The sequence below is a fragment of the Notamacropus eugenii genome, chromosome X (genome assembly GCF_028372415.1).
Source record: "Notamacropus eugenii isolate mMacEug1 chromosome X, mMacEug1.pri_v2, whole genome shotgun sequence".
In the NCBI taxonomy this organism is placed as follows: Eukaryota; Metazoa; Chordata; class Mammalia; order Diprotodontia; family Macropodidae; genus Notamacropus; species Notamacropus eugenii.
The window spans coordinates 80,351,279-80,369,555 of NC_092879.1; the positions used below are offsets into that span (position 1 = coordinate 80,351,279).

At 38.1% G+C, this 18,277-nt stretch overlaps 1 protein-coding gene across 2 annotated transcripts in view; it reads right to left on the bottom strand.

Annotated features, from left to right (window-relative positions):
• CHM (CHM Rab escort protein) overlaps positions 1-18,277 on the bottom strand; it is a 211,662-nt gene that overhangs the window by 103,356 nt on the left and 90,029 nt on the right. The window lies entirely within an intron of this gene.

Below are 18,277 nucleotides of genomic sequence, written 5' to 3' on the forward strand. Positions count from 1 at the left end.
AGGCGAGAGGGAAGTGAGCATGGAGGGCCTAGGCACTTCCTAAAACGGTGGTCCTGGACAGAAACTCACCAATCAGAGGAGGAGGCCACAGGGGTAGAAGCATCTCCAAGGTGGGAAGTCTGCTGGTGAGGAGGTGGAAAAGTCCAGAAAGTCAGGAGCAGAGCCAGGAGAGAGGGGAGTACATACAATAAAATACAAACAAATAACATAAGGCAGAATATGATCAGCATCAGGAAGGTGGTACAAAGTTCTGTAAAAGCTCATAGGACAGAAAGATGATGATTAATGGGGGATGAGAGAAACAGAGGTTTCATGAAGGAAATGGCATGAGCTAGATCATAAAGGATTGGGTAATATTTTGATAAGCAAAAAGGATGCATATTTCAAGAAAAAGGAATAGAAAAAGCAAACACACAGGAATGGGAATATGCTGGGCATGATTGGAAGAGAAGATGTATGGAAAATAAGACTCAAAATGCAATTCTGAGGCTATAATGGACAAAACAATCAAAGGACATTAATAGACACTTTGTAAAAGAGGAAAAACAATTTTGTGTTAATCACCTGAAGTGCTCAACCTCAGGTACTACTAAAGGGATGCAAATGTTACCTCATAAGTCAAGTTAGCAAGTAAATAAATATTAAATGCTCACTATGAGTTAGGCCTTATGCTAAGTACTATGGATACAAAGAAAGGCAAAAACAGTCCCTCCCTCAAGGAGCTCAGATTCTAAATGCAGAAGACAATAAGTAGACAACAACTTATAAACAAGATGAACAATGTAAAAGGAAAGTAATCTCAGAAGAAAGGTGCTTATGGAGGAATGGGGATGGGGGGAGGGTTAGAGACAAGGAAAGGTCTCTTGTAGAAGGTGAAATTTAAACTGAAACTTGAGGGAAGACAGTAAACAAAGAGGAGGGTCCATTCCAGGTGTGGGGAACAGCCAGTGAAAAAGTACAGAGATGGGAGACTGGGTGTCTCCTGGGAGGAAAAGCAAGAAGACCAGGTTCACAGGATTAAAGTGTAAAAACATTAGGAAGGAAAGAAATGGTCAGGTTGTGAAGGGCTTTATAGACCAAACAGGATTTTTATATTTGATCTTAGAGGTAACTGGGAGCCACTGGAGTTTACTGGAGGAATTGGTGGGGGTGGGAGGGAAGAGGGGGCAGAGTATTGGCAGAGTATTCATTTTGGTGGCTGAATGATGGAGTAGAAACAGACTTGAGGCAAGAAGATCAACCAACAGACTACTGCAATAATCCATGAAGTAATAAAGGTCTGTGCCATGGTAGTGGCTATTTAAGAGCAGAGAAGATGTATACTAGAGATGTTGTAAAGGAAGAACTGACAGGAGGTGGCAATATATTGGATCTGAGTAACAGAGTAGTAAGGAACACAGGATCACACCTAAGTTGTGATCCAGGGGAAACTTTGGAGAATGGTGGCACCTTAGATTGTAATAGACAAAATAAGAAGAGGGAAAGGTTTGGGGAGAAAGATGAATTCAATTTTAGACATGTTGAATTGAAGATGTCTACAAGATATCCAGTTGGAGATGTCCAATAGGAAGCTGAAGATGTGAGACTGGAAGTAAGAGAGAGGTTAGGGCTGGACAAACAGATCTGAGAATTACCTGTAAAGAGATAATAATAGAATCCATGGCAGCTGAGATCACTGAGAAAAATCATACAGAAAGAAAAGAGAAGAGAATCCAGGACAAAACTGTGGGAGTTACCCATGGTTAGCATACAGAACTTTGATGAAGATCTAGCAAAGGAGGCTGAAAAGGAGTGTTCACACAGGTAGAAAGAGAAGCAAGAAAGAGCTGTGTTGCAAAACCCCACTGAGAAGAGACTAATAAGGAGAGCAGAGTGATTAACAGTGTGTCAAAGGCTCCAGAGATGTAATGAAGGATGAAGACCAAGAAAAGTTCATTAGATTTGGAAATAAAGAAGTCAGTGCAACTAGTGGATTCGTTTCAGTTGAAAGATGGGGTTGGAAACCAGACTACAGAGGGTTTAAAATCAAGTGAGAAGAGAGGAATTAGAGGAATTATTTCCAAAGGAATTAGCCACAAAAGGGAAGAGAGATACAGGATAACAGGCAGCAGGGATTGGGGGAGGATTTTTTTAAGGACAAGAGACACAACAGACATGTCTGTAGGCATGAGGAAGGGAGGGAAAGGAATAAACAGTTATTAAACACCTACTATGTGTTACATGGTGGTAAGTGCTTTACAAATATCAACTGATTTTTATAACAAGCCTGCAAGGAAAATGCTATTATAATATTCATCTTGCAGTTGAAGAAAATGAGTTATAGAAACAACTAAATAACTTACCCAGGGTTACATAGCTTGTAAATGTCTGAGGTCAGATTTTCACTCAGGTCTTCCTGATTCTAGGCCCAGGATTCTACCCAGCAATAAGTATGCAGTCAATAAACAGAGAGAAATCTAAGAATAGTGAAATGGTGGGGATGATAGGAAGGGCAATCTCCTAGAGAAGACCAGATATAATGGAATCAAGTTCATATGCAGATCAGTTTGCCTTAGTAAGAAGACTCATGTGAGACAGGAATGAAGGAGATAGTTATGGGGTTGTGATATGAGTGGTGTGAGGTGAGGAAGAAAGGGGAAAAAAATGGATCTTATGATGAAGTCTCCATTTTTTTTTTTTTTACAGATATATGAGGTAAAATTCTTAGCTGAGAGAGTAAAAGGGAGGGGGTGCAGAGGTGGTTTGAAGAGACATGAAATGGTTTAGAAAAGCAGTTGTAGAAAGTAAGATAGCAAATTGATTAGGGAAGTATAAAAAGAATTGCTTGGTACATTGAGGGTCCAGATGAGACTAAAGAACATAAATTTATAACCTTTCTGGTGAGCATGGTTTCATGATTTTGTGAATGTCACAATTGTGAAATCCATGATTCGGGTTTGGCAACACACAACTGGTATTAGGCTAAAGGGGCAAGGAACTGACCTGTAGAGAGGAGTACAAAATAGAACTGGTTCACCAAAGGTTCAAGATAGGGAAGGGAGAAGAGTGCAGTCAGTATATAGTCAGGAAAGGAAGTGAGGTGTGGAGGGACTGGATGTTTCAGTAGAGACAAAGCACAGAATTAGTAATTGTAAAACAAGACAAAACAAAACAAAACTGTAATGAGCTAAAGAAATTTCAGAGTCCATGAATATGGAAGTAGAATACTTGCAGATGATGGTCAGATAAAGGGTATGACTATTTCTGAATGCAGCTGAGGTAGGGTGGAGGAAAAAGTCACAGGAAATGATCATGTTGAAGAAATTATGAAATTTGGCTATGAGGTAGTATTAGTACATATGTTTAAATCATTGAGAATGAGGAGAGGAGTTTGAGAGAAGAGAGAATGTGAGCCAGATATTAAATCACTGAGGAAGGATAGAGATTGCCCTGGGGGGTCAGTGGATAATAGTTAGTAAAATCTTGATTGAATGATAAATTTGAATATCATGAACTGAAAAGGAAGAGAGCTTGGTGAGTGATAGTGATAGTGAAAGAGGCTGGAAATAGCAATGGGGAGTAAGAAGAAGTATTCTGACACCTTCATCATGACTACTGACTTGGTGGTATGAGCAAAAGTAGAACTAGTACTGGAAAGGGCAGCCAGAGATGCTGTGTCATCAGGAGGGAGCCAGGTCTCAGTCAGTGTTAAAAGATGGAAAAAATAAGAAAGAAAAAGGTCAAAGATGAAAACAAGTTTGTTAACTATGGAGCAAATCTTCCAGAAAGCACAGTGGAAGGGACAGATAGATAGGTGTGAACACTTGGGGGACAAAAAGGACTGACAAGGATTAGAATAAGGGTGTGGGCAGTGGAAGACAGAATGAATGGGGTTTGTACAATGACAACTTGGGGCTCAGAATCACTGGAATAGGGAGAATAAGGGAACAGATATGCTAACCATTGAAAAATGAATATTAGTGGGCTGGAGAGAATTTTATTGAGGGAAGAAGGTTCGGGACATTCATCTCAACATACAGGAGCAAATGAAGGTACAGGACAGTTACAAGGTAGGGGCTGGCAATTCAAGGTGGATTTGGTCTAGGAACAGACTCCAAAACATGAGAGGAAATCCTATGGTAAAAAAAAAGAAAAGCCAGAGGCCTAAGGTCTGGCTCTGACACTAACAAAGTGCCTCTTGGAAAGACTCAGGAACAAGGAGACCATGAAAAGGGAGCTTAGACCAGGTGGGAATGGACAAACCTCATCTCAGATTACAATACTTTTGAAACACTGAAAACTTGCAGACCATCAGAATGAGCTTTGAAAGCAAAGTAAGAATATAAAAGAACAGAAACTGAGATCAGACACTTGCTCTCCCCCTAGAAGTGGGAAGACTAATATAAAGTCAAAAGTCAACGAGTAGGTTGGAAGAATGAGCAAAAAAAAGGAACTCCAAATAAAGAGCTAACGTGGTGATAAAGAGGTTCAAGACACAAACATAGAAGATAACATCTTGAAAACATCTTTCAGCAAATTCTTAAAGAAAAAGGCAAACTGGACACAAACCCAATAAGAATTCATAAAATATATGAAGAAAAAGTTTTTTTAAAGGGAGAAAGAATGATTTTTAAAATGAAATAACAAGAGAAGAAAAACATGGAAAAAGAAATGACAGCTATGAAAGAGATGAACAAAGAATTAATAGTTTGGTAAAAAAAAAAAAAAAAGGACAAAACTTTAGTGAAAAAAAATAACATTAAAAATGAGAATTAGCCAAATGGAAACTAATGACTTCATGAGACATCAAGGAATAACAAGATAAAGCCAAAAGGCTGAAAAAAATAGAAGTAAATATAAAATATTTCATAGACAAAACAAGTAACATGGAAAATAGATCAAAGAGATAATTTACGAATCACTAGATGACTTGAAAGCCGTGAAGACAAGAGACATCGTGTTTGAAGAAAGCATAAAAGAAAACTGTCCAGATATCTTAGAATAAGAGGGGAGAATTGAAATTGAAATAATCCACTGGTCACCTCCTGAAGGAAATACCAAGATGAAAACTCCCAGGAACATTACAGCCAAAATCAAGAGCTCCCAGGTCAAAGAGAGAATTCAAGTACCAAGGAGCCACAGTCAATATCACACATGATTTTGTAGCCACTACTTTGAAGAAGCAGAGAGCTTGGAATATATTGCAGAAGGCAAAGAATCTAGGATTAAAATCAAGAATAACCTACCCTGCACAACTAAGTATAATCCTACAGCGGGAATATGGCCCTTCAATGAAAGGGGACTTTCAAGCATTCCTAATGAAAAGACCAAAGCTGAGTAAAAAAAATAAGCCATTCAAATATAGGAGTCAAAAAGAAGTACAAAAAGGTAAACATGAGTGAGAAAACATACGGAATTAAACAAGGTTAAAATGTTTACATTATTATATGGGGAGATGATACATGAAGGCACTCAGAATTTTATTATCACCTGAGGTCACAGAAGGAGCCTTATCAGATTGAAGGTCTGGGTGGGATTCTATTATGTTTGAATGATCTCAAAAAAAGAATGGATGAGCAGAAGAGGGCAGAAAGTAGAGGAATGATGGAGAAAATTATATAAGTGGGGTATCCAAGAAAGAAATTAAACAACAAAGGAGGCAGTAGGGGGAAGCAAGTGATATCTGAACCTCATTCTCACCCGAAATGATTAAAGGAGAGAAGAAAAAACATACACAAACAGTTAAGTACAAAAATTCATCTTATCCAAAAGGGAAGTAGGAAGAAAAAGAGTTAAGAAAGGAGGAAGGGATAAGAGGGATGGTGTGTGTGTGTTCATCTTTCATTGCCGAAGACCATGCCATAAGAAACGTGATGACATGACTTGCACTTTACTTTGTTTTGAGTGAGGGAGGGCTGTGCAAGTCACCAGGCTCACTTCTCTTCCAAAGCCATCTGAATCCAGTGACCTAATATTCATCAGGATGACTGGAGATGACCCAGGATGAGGCAATTGGAGTTCAGTGACTTGTCCAAGCTAGTGAGTGTCAAGTGTCTGAGGTGACATTTGAATTCAGGTCCTCCTGACTCCTGCACTGGTGCTCTATCCACTGTATCACCTAGCTGCCCCAAGAGGGAGGGTAGATTAAGGAAGGCAGTGATGAGAAACAAAACTGACTCTTAAAGAAAAGGAAAAGTATAAGAGAATAGGATGAAGTAAAACACACAGTTAGCCATAATAACTGCGAATGCAAATGGGATAAATGCACCCATAAAACAGAAGAAGATAAAGTTTAGATTAGGAGAATCCAACAATATACTGTTTATAAGAAATATTCTTGAAACAGACAGATACTAAGAATTAACATGCTAACATAAATCTTTTTTAAGATTAACAAAGAGTTAAAGAGTTAATATAAGGGGTTGGAGCAGAATTTATTATACTTCAGCTGAGGTAAAAAAAAAAAAAAAAGCAGGTGTAGCAATCATGATGTCAGACAAAGCAAGAGCAAAAAAATAGACTTAATTAAAAGAGAAACAGGGAAATTACATTTTACTAAAAAGTGCCACAAACAATGAACTAACATCAATATTGAATATATATGCACCAAATGGCATAGCATCTAAATTGTTGAAAGAAAAGTTAAATGAGTTAACAGAAAGAAATAGATAATAAAGTTATATTAGAAGGGGACTTCGATTTATCCCTCTCAGACTCTAAATTGAAAAAATAAAAAAGCAAAAAAGAAGTTAAGGACCTGAATAGAATTATAGAAAAGTTAGATATGGGAGACCTTTGGAAAATACTGAATGGGAATGAAAAGGAGCAAAATTATTCTCAGTTGCTCATGGCACCTTCACAAAATTGACCATGTATTAGGGCATAGAAATCTCACAAACATGTAGGAAAGCAGAAATATTAAATGTATATTTTATAGACCATAATGCAATAAAAGTACATTCAATAAAGGGACACTGAAGCCTAGATTAAAAATTCATTGGAAACTAAATAACAATCCTAAAGAAAGAGTGGGTCAAAGAACAAATCATGGAAATAATCAACAATATCATTAAGGATAATGATAAAAATGAGAAAATATATCAAAATTTGTGGAATACAACCAAAGCAGTACTTAGGGGAAAATTTATATCTCTAAATATTTAAATCAATAAAAGAGAGAAAGAGCAGGGGATGTCATTTAAAAAACTAGAAAACCAATAAACGAAAAGATACCAATTAAGCAGAAAATAAACTTGAATTAAACTCTCAATTAAACAACAAAATAGAAATCCGAAACATCAAGGGAGATACTATCAAAACTGAAATTTAAAAAATAACTGACCTAATATATAAAACTAGGAGCTGTTTTTAAAAAAATAAAGAGATAAGTCATTACATAATTTAACTAAGAAAAAGAAAGAAGAAAACCAAATTACCAGTATCAAAAATGAAAATGGTTTCAGAGAAAATTGAGAAGACTTGTATGACCTGATATAAAGGGAAGTGAACAGAATCAGCATTATAAAGATAATCAACTTTGAAAGACTTAATAACTCTAAATCAACAAAATGATCAACCATAACTTCAAAGGACTGATGATGGAACATATTATCAACCTCCAAATAGAGAACAGATGGACTCAGATTGCAGATTGAAGCATATATTCTTCCCTTTCTTTTTCCATTTCTGGACATGGTAAACACAGAAATATTTTTGCATGACAATACTTATTTGTAAGGGTTTTTGTTTTTCTTTTCTTCTCAATGGATGAGGGAGGTAGAGGAGGGGAGGGAAAGAATTCAGAACTGAAAATAAAATTCAATTATTAGAAAAAATAAACCTATTGCCATCTAAAAAAAAAAAAAAAGAAGCAAGCACTTCCAACTAATGCTGCCAGGGAAGCATAGCTCATCAGTAGCTCACTAGGGGGTAAAAATTGTCCTACTGAATGCATCTAATAGATAAATGTCAACTTCAAAGACTGGTTCAACATAACTCCTTCTGTGAAAAAAATTATACACACAGATATATACTCATATATCTATATCACTAAATATCATATATGCATCAAACAGATTTTAAAGGTTCTCTGAACTCAAAAAATCAATTTAAATCCCATTCCCCAGCTTAATAGTAGTTTTAATCAACATGCTAGCTTGTTGCTTGCTCTAGCTTTCCCTTAACAAAAAAGCCAAAGCAATCAAATCAATTTACATCACTTCCCTTCAACTGCTATCTTTGCAGTTTGTTCATATTTCACACATTCTTTATTTAAATATGTTCTGCCTGAACTGACTATTAACCAGTCCTTTCCTTAACTCCAAATCATATAAATGACTTAGAGTAGCATATCTAATAGTTGATTAGTGTCCCTTCCTAAAATGTCCCATCAAGTGTCTCCAGATTCTCTTCCTTTGAGATAACTGTAAATCCACTAAGCCATGGAAATTACTTTTTTCCATCTCACTTTCAATTTAAAAAGCTCCAAAATAGATTTCTTCCCTTGCTACTTCCTTTAAAGCAGAATCAATCAAAAATATCTCCCCTCCCTGACCCAAAGCAAATATCAATTGAAATCTACTCTCTGAAAAAATGGCTCAGTGTCCAGGACTCTTGAGGTTCTTTTCTAATACTTACTTACCCAACTGTTTTATCCATTTTATTCTCTATGTCAGTCATACAAACTGGCCAAAAATCTGAAGATAATTACGCCAGATCTTAAAAAAAAGCAGCTTCATACAATGAGAAATCATTTACAAACTAATTTATACAACACCATGACAGCCTTTTCCCCAAGATACCACTGAAATAAACATTAGACCAAGCAGATCATAAAGAAATTATATGACTTCAATGAGACCAAGGTAAACACAAAGATCTAAGCCAATGGAAAGAAGATGGCCTATGTTTAACTTGCCCCAAACGACAATGCTCAGGATAATATCTATAATACTGGAATCATCCAAGCTATGTCTAGTCACATTGCTACACATAGCAAGGAGTTTTCCACTATAGTCAATCCTACATATGATATTAAGTTGTATGTTATTTTTAAAAAGCACTAGGGAAGAGGAAGGCTGAAGATTACAAACAATATTACTTCATAAAAGAGCAAAAAGTAGTAAAGGTGAAAATGAGTCTATCATAAGCTCAATGTGAGATCCAATTAACCCATCGATCACTCCAAGAATATGCACAGAAAAAGCCAGTAAGACAAGAAACAGATGGAAAATGGAACAAATTTGTCAACCGTGCTAATAATATAACAATCTACTTTTATTGTCAATGACAGAGGAACCATCACATTTACAGATAAGCACCTCAGTCCTCAAAGTGCTATATAACTAAGTAAAAATGACACATGATAAGAAACTTGTAAAGAACTCAACCAGAAGGACATCCATGCTGGTAGTGACAATTTTGAAAGAATTAAGAAAAATATTTTTATATATTAGGAAGGGGAAGACACAAAAAGGAAAGAAAATACTACCTATGGCAATACCCCACCCCCAACACTAATAGAAATTATGGAGGAGCAGAGCCAAGATGGCAGAGTAGAAGGATAGGCCTGCTCTAGCTCTACCCCCATAGCCCATAAAATGCCTGCAAAAAATGACTAAACAAATTCTAGAGCAGCAGAAGCCACAAAACGACAGAGTAAGAGAGATTTCCAGCCCAAGACAGCCTGGAAGAAAGACAGGAAAGGTCTATCGCATTGGGCTCAGAGCGGAGCACAGCCCAGCCTTGGCTGCATGGCACGGCACAGACAGGACTGGAGTAGTCTTCAGGATGCTGAATCATGGGTAGCAGCTGCAGTTCCCAGATGTCTCAACCCACAGATGCCAAAGACAGCTTCAAAGGTCAGTGAGAAAGCTTTCACCTGGATGAAAGGGGAGTGGTTTCTGGCCCCAGCTACAGCCCCAGGGCAATGACAGCCACTGCAGCAGCAGTGTCCATTTTTGGAGCCCTCAGACTAAAGACCCTGGGGGAATTCAGCGGCTGATCTGGGTCTCAGCTCTGAGTGGCAGTCCTAGGATGAGGAGGAGCACTGGTGTGGTGGAGCTGGTGGAGGCTCTGGAGAAGGAATCCTATTCACAGATCCTGGACAGAAAGGAGTACTTGTGGTTGCTCATACCCCAGAGCACAGGCCAGGAGAAGAGGAAATTCCTCTCCCTTGACTGTCCCACCTTGGAGGAAGTGAGAACTTACAGGTCCCTAGAGTATACCCTTCTCTTGACAAAGGACTCAAAAGTCAAGTAACTGGCTGGAAAAATGCCTAAAAAATGAAAAAAAAAATAAGACTATAGAAAGTTACTTTCTTGGTGGACAGGTATTTTCTTCCATTCTTTAGGATGAGGAAGAACAAAGCATACCATCAGAGGAAGACATCAAAGTCAAGGCTCTAAAATAAATATGCAGTGGTCTCAGGCCATGAAAGAGCTCAAAAAGGATTTTGAAAATCAAGTAAGCGAGGTGGAGGAAAAATCGGGAAGAGAAATGAGAGTGATACAAGAGAATCATGAAAAGCAAGTCAACAGTTTGCTAAAGGAGACGAAAAAAATGCTGAAGAAAATAACATCTTTAAAAATAGACTAACCCAAATGGCAAAAGAGGTCCAAAAAGAAATTATGTTCAAAGTCTGAAGATATGTTTAAAGTTCAGGACCTAAATTCTTTGTTAGTATTTACATTACAGTACTCTACAGTTCAGTCTCTAAATCAAGTTTCTATCAAGTAGCCAAAAACACTGGTAACTAGTGACCTATATGCTTATTTTCTCACCTTCATAAAATTTTTGAGAAAAATCCACATATATATCTAAGGTAACCTTGATGGGAAAAAAAATGTGAGAAGTGAACAGGGAGGCTTGCACAAAATTTTTTCTACAGCATACCACATTTTTTTATTGTTACAACAGGGAAAGGTACAGAGAATACAAATACTGCTAGATTTCTTTTCTGCTGATCATTATAAAAGCATTTACTTCAGTAGAGCAAAATTCAGCATTAAAGGCTGTCCTCCAGGAAAGACTCTCATGTATATGTTATAACCATATAATTTTCCTTAATAAATGCATCCCCCCTGCTTATTCACACTACATATAAAACTGGAGTGACAGATGCTCACCAAAGTTGCTCACCATCACCATGGATGATATCCAAATAGAAAAGGGATTCCCTACAGATGAAGAAATGCTCCTGTTTGTGAGTGATATTATACTGATTACAAGCCCCAGAACATCAAAGGTCCTCCTCAATAAGAACTGTGATTATTTAAAATAGATAGTTCCAACAATGAATACAAGAAAAATTAAAGAGACGAAAAATGTCTATTGCACAGACTACAGCATACAGGTAGAAGGCTAGTCTACTAATAAAACGTCAGCCTACAAACACATATGTACACAAACACACATATGTAGTAGATTAAGGAGGAGCTTGAGATATGGAGATCAAATCGGAGATTACTTCAATAGTCCAGAGAGAAAGTTGATGAAGCCCTAAATGAGAGTGGCAGATGTAAAAGCAGAAAGGAGACATTGGCAAGAAACATTGTGGACATAAAAAAGACTAGATATGACAAGTGACTCCACACATGGGGTGAATCAGAGTAGTAGTCAAAGAAGACACAGAATTCACAAACCTGGGGGTTGGAAGGAAGTTTGTGCCTGTTAATGCAGGTGATGGAATTATGTATCGACATGACCATTCTAGAAAATAATTTGGAATGATGCCCTAAGTCACTAAACTGTGTATATCTTTTGACCCAAATGCACTACTACTAGGCTCACACCTCCCAGAAGATAAAAAAGAAAGGAAAAGGACTTGCATAAAAATATTTACACCAATGCTTCCTTGTAGTGGCAAAGAACTGTAAGTTAAAGGAGATGACATCTATTGGGGAGATGATGAGTAGGTGAACAAAATCAAGGCGCTGACATTTCAATCAGTGTACATGAATGTGATGAAATACTATGTGCCATAAAAAATGACAAAAAGTGTGGTTTCAGAGAAGCCTGGAAAGACTTGTGCGAAATGATGAAGAATGAAGTGAGAAGCATTTATACAATGATACCAACACTATAAAGACAAGCAACTTTAAAAGAATTAAAACTCTAATTAGTGCAGTGGCTAATCACAATTCTGGCAGATAGATGATGAAGCATGCTACCCACCTCCTGCCAGAGAAATGATGGACTCAAGGTGCAGAATGACACATACGTTTTTGGACATGGTCAATGCCGGAATTTATTTTGCTTGACTGAATATTTGTTAAAAGGGTTTTGTTTTTGGTTTTCCTTCTTTTTATTTCTCAACTGGGAGAAAAAAATAAATGGTTATTGGCTGAAAAAAGCAAAATAGAAGTTATATTTTTTCAAGGATGCTAGTGCCCTTGACAAAAATAGTTAAGTTTGGAAGAGTGGGGCTTGGTGGGGGATGATAAATAAGTTTTGTTTCCCACAAATTGAGCCGGAGATGCCTATAGGACACTCAGTTCAAAATATCCAACAGAAACTAAAAGTCAAGAGAGAATCTAAGGCTGGATACATATATCTGAGAAGAATCTGTATAGAAACTGAATCCATGAGAGGTAATGAGATTCCAAGTGAGAGAGTAGAAAAAGAAAAGAAGTCCTAGGACAAAGCCTTGGGGGAATATTCACAAGTAGTAGATCTAACATGTCCAACCCTTTTGTCAATTTCTCAATTTCCAACCCTTTTCTTGACCTCTCTGCAGTATATGACATTTCTGACCACTCTCTCTCCTCATGGATTTCATGACTGCTTTGTCTTGCCTCTTTCTACCTATGTGATTGATCCTTCTCTACCTAGTCTACAGCATCTTCACCCATATCATGCCCAATAACTGTGGGTTACCCTCAAAGCTCTGTGCTCTTGGCCCTTCATCAGCTGCCACAGGCTCCATTATCTCTATACATATGACTTCCATAACTATATATCTAGCCCTAGGCCTTCTCCTGATCTGTAGCCCTGCACCACCAATAATTTATTGGACATTTTGATCTAGATTTTCTGTAGGTATCTCAAAGTCAACATGTCCAAAACACAACTCTTTACCTTTCTCCCCAAATTTTCTCATCTTTCCAAATTGCCCTATTATTGAAAAAGGCACAGTCAATCCTTCTAGTTTCCCTCACTTGGAACCGTGGTATAGCCCTTGATGCTCCAGTTTCACTCAATCTAAATATTCTAATTTATTTCTTCACAATATCACCTGCAACTAGCATTTTTTAAGTGCCTATTATGTGTCAGGCACTGTGGTAAGTGCTGGAGATCCAAAATAAGACAAAAAAATAAAAATGAAAACAAAAACACAGTCCCTGATTTCAAGGAACTCACAGTCTAATGGTAGTATAAGGGAGAGACAATATGCAAATAACTATGCACAAGCAAGATAAATACAGGATAAATTAGAGGTAAACCTCAGAGGGAAGGCACTAGCATTAAGGGGAATCAAGAAAGGCTTCTGGTAGAAGGTGGGATTTTATTTGGGACTTGAAGAAAGCTAGGGAAGTCTAGGGATGTAGAAGAGGACAGAGAACATTCCGGCATGGGGGACTACCAGTGAAAGAGATGGAGCATTGTGTGCAAGGAATGGCAAGGAAGTCATATTATAAGCACCATTCTAGGCACTACAAATAGAAGGAAACAATACCTACTTGTAGAGGTTACATGTTAATGGGAAAGGTAGCAAGGATGTGTGTATATGTGTATAGATATAAGTATATATATATATATATATATATGCACATACACACACACACACACACAGAAGAAATAGAAATAAATTCAAAGTAGTTAAATACAACGCAGTTTGGGAGGATGGGCACTAGCAGCTGGGGGCATTAGAAACAGCTTGATAAAAAAGCTGGTACTGTAAAAGGTGATACCTAAGCAGCATCTTGGAGAGAGTGATCCTTTGAAGAAGAGGTATAGAGGGAGTGTACTGCAGGCATAGAGATGGACCAGGGCCAAGGCCCAGAGACAGTAGATGAAGTATCATGTGTGAGGAACAAAAAGAAGACCAGTTTGCATTTTTAATAGGCATTTAATAAATGCTCGCTGATTTACTGCTACAGATGAAGATCTGATGAAGGAAGAGCCAAAAAGGAGGAAAACAAAAAGAAAATAGTGTGAGAAGAGAGAATATCCAGAAAGAGAAGGTAGCTCAAAGAGCCAAATATTGTAGAGAGGTCAAAAAGAATAAGGATTGTTTAAAAAAAACAAAAAAAGATCATTTAATTTGGCAATTAAGAGTCCACTGGCAATTGCAGAGAAATCAGTTTCAGTTGAGTGATAAGGTCAGAAGTCAGATAACAGAAAGTTTATAAGAGAATGAGAAGTAAGGGCATCAAACATAGACAGTGTTTTCAAGGACATGAGCAAAGAAGAGAAGCGATACAGGACAATGGCTAGCTGGAATGGTCAGATCTACTAAGGATTTTTAAGGAGGGAGAGATATAAGTGTGTCTATAGCCATTAGGGGAAGAGAGAGAGAAAGAGATACAGACAGACAGACATTTAAGATCTGGGAGAGAGGGGAAGATAGCGGTAGCAATCTACTCAAGAAGATGGGAAAGGGTAAATGTAGAGGAATTTGTCTTGGCCAGCAGCTTGGCTAGCACCACATAAAAGCTGAAAGTAAAAGAAGAGAGATGGTGAGAGATGATATCAGAGGTATTCGGGGTGGGAGGTGGGAAGGAGAGAGGCTGCTCACACCAAATGGTGTTGGTATTCCTGGTAAAGTAGAAGGCTAGAAACTTCATACGTACTGTGTACAATGCTACGCTGGATCCTTTCTATTCAAGCACTGCAAACTTTCATTATACTGGGGAGATAAAGAATGCACAGAGATATGTAAGTACAAGACAATTTGAGGAGAAGGTGAGCACAAATAAGGAGAAGATAGAAAAGGCTTCATTAGACCCTGCAAGACTATAGAAATCTAAGGAGGGGGAGGTAAGGAAGAAGCCCACTGTCTGCTCAAAGGCATGCTGAATTACAGAAACAGGTAATAGGCCAGTTTGGCCAGAATGCAGTGTATGAAACTAACATAAAATAAGTCTGGAAAAGTAGCAGGGAGCAAGACTATGATAGGCTTTTAATGTCAGTTTCTATCTTAGCCTAGAGACTAAGGGAATGACTGGGACATAGTCATGCATGTGGCTTAGGAGTCTCCACTTTGGCAGCTGTGTGAAAAACAAATTAGAAAGGAGAGAGGCTAGAAGCAGAGATACCAAGAAGTCACTGCAACAGCTAAGGGAAGAGGTGGTGAGAGCCTAAACCAGGGTGGTAAGGAGAGAGGAGACTGATGGGAAATATGCTGAGGAGGAATGATCAGCAAACTCTGGCAACTGACTGGAGACAGGGTGGTGTGGGAAAAGGCAAAGGGAGCTCCAAGGTTGGGAACCTGGGTGACTGGGAGGACAGTGGTACCCTCATCAGGAATCAAGACTGGGCAGAGTTGGGTATGGAAGTGGATGGGAAAGATAATGATTTCTGTTTTGGACAGGGTGAGTTTGAGGATATCAAAAGTGATTTCTTGATATTTGAAAATCCTTTTGTTTAAGTATGTTCACTAGTTGTCAAGATTACAGGACCCTTTTAGTGCTATGTTGGCCTGTCTTCTGTTATTATTTTTCAAGACTGATTTAAATAGCACTCAACTTACTTTCTGCTAAATCTGCTAGAACAGTTTTCTTTGTACATGAAAATATAGTCTTGAAATCACAGAAATTACTTTAAGTATTTTATAAATAACAGTTCATAAAATACACAATAATTCTTCAATTTCTTCATAGTCATCCAAGCAGGTTAGGTTAACCATTAGGTTAACCCCCATGGCTGGAATGCCCTCCTTCCTCAGCTCTACCTTTCAGCTTACCTGGCTTCTTGCAAGTCTCAACTAAAATCTCCCCTACAGGAAGCCATTCCAAACTCTCTTCATTATGGTGTCTTCTCTCTGTTGATTATCAGTCATCTATCCTGTATAACTTATCTGTACACACAGTTGCTTGCTTGTTGCCTTCCCCATTAGATTGTAAGCTCCTGGAGGTGAAGGGCTGTCTTTTGCCTTTCTCTGTATCCTCAGCACTTAGCACAATGCTTGCTACATAGTAGACGCTTAACAATCTGTATTGACGGACTTTCTTTAGTGTTCCACTTTCAAATGTAGTCCAGATCCTAATTCAAAATTCATGACAGCCACAAAATCCTTAGGACTTTCTAGATATGGCTCAGTCTGGTCTACATTCTTACTATCATTATTAAAGGAATGTATAGCTTGTCTTTGAGATTCTAACAATGTTGTCCCTCCTTCAACTTCTCATCTTCATGACCTTCCCACTTTATGGTGTGTGTGTGGGAGGGAAGGAGAAGGAGAGGGAGAGGGAGAGGGAGAGGGAGAGGGAGAGGGAGAGGGAGAGAGAGAGAGAGAGAGAGAGAGAGGGAGGGAGGGAGGGAGGGAGAAGGAGAGGGAGAGGGAGAGGGAGAGGGAGAGGGAGAGGGAGAGAGAGAGAGGGAGAAGGGGTGAGAGGGAGAGAGAGAGAGAGAGAGGAAGAGATTTGTTTTTGGTTTTCTTGAAGCAACTAGATGGCTCAGTGAATAGAGCACTGGAACTGGACTCAAGAAGACCTCAGTTCAATTCTAACCTTAGATACTTACTAGCTGAGTGACTCTGGGCAAGTCACTTTAACCTCCTTGCCTTAACCAACTGGAGAAGAAAATGGCAAACCACTTCAGTATCTATTATAAGAAAAGAAAACCCCAAGGACAGTATGGTCTACAGGGTCACAAAGAGTATAGAAACGACTGAACAAATGACCAACTTCATGTGTTTTGAGCTTAAGTTCTTATTAAGTAGTTTCTTTAGGTACTGTAAATGTGTGATGAACTGCTTACATATCCCACTGTTGTGCTGTTTCAACTCCTGATAGACAGGCTACATCTGTGCCTGTTTCCTTCTATAATACTCAGCACACTGCCATTTATATATATATATAGCATCCACCATTCCAATATGGTACAAATAAACACTCATCCTGGTTCCTGTTCACAACTTTGTGGCATTAGAACAGAGACCAAAACTAGATCTTATACTTGATGTCTATGAAGACTTCTCCAAAGTCAAGGCAGTCAACTGTTTCTGTATCACAAAAAGGGAGTAATAATCACTGGGCACCTTAACTTACTGAGAGAAAAAGTTAGAGTCTGTTTGCTCCCACTAACATCCCCCATATCATAACACACAAAAACACAGTTTGAAATTTTCTAGATGTGAAGTAGCTCCAGAAGCTGGGACAGCATGACACCCATAACAGGGATCAGTTAGTCAAAAGGGATTTAAACAGGATTTCTAGGTACAATCCAATGCGAAATTTCTGCTTATCTTGCAAGTTAAATACATACATACATACATACATACATACATGAAATATATATATTTCATGGAAATAGATATGCCTACTTCATAAAAAAAAAAAAAAAAGAATTCCTAAAGTATACTAGGGAAAACTCATTAACTGGGCCAACTGGAAAACTGTTTAGGTTTCAGTGATCTCTCTTATAATATGTTCCCATTTCCAAAAACAGGATCTGCCACTTGCACCTATGAACTTAGAGACAGAAGGTAATTTAATTTTCTTTATTAAAAACCTACTGATTTAAGCTAATAAAATCCCCCAAGTGCTTTCATCCAGTGATGCATCTTGAGTAGTTCTAAAAATGCCATTCTGCTTATGAATGGAAGGATGTGACTTACAAATGTCTTTGAATCATTCACATAAATATGCATGCTTGCCATTTATAACAGTAGCCTTGATGAGAACACACAGTGTAACTGGTTGTGAGCAGTGCTTAAAGAGGCTTATATTAAAACAGAATATAGAATGGTGGTTAGAAATCACAGACCAGGTGACACCTTGTTCCGATAAGCAGGTGATAAAAATTGTAGGCTGTGATGTATAGGTGGTGGGAGAGTTACTATGCTGAGATCCAAACTGAAGGTAGCCAGAGGAAAATGGTCAACACTAGAAGACAATCAAGTACCACATTAGGAAGGAAAGGAAAGAATAAGCACATATTTAGCACCTACTATATGACAGGAACTGTACTAAGTGCTTTTTACAAATATTACCTCATTTGGTACTCACAATAACCCTGCAAGGTAGGTGCTGTATCATCCCCATGATTCATATGAGGAATTTAGGCTAAAAGTGACTGACCCAAGGTCACACAGCTCTTACGTGTTTGAGGCCCTATTTGTACTCAGATCTTCCAG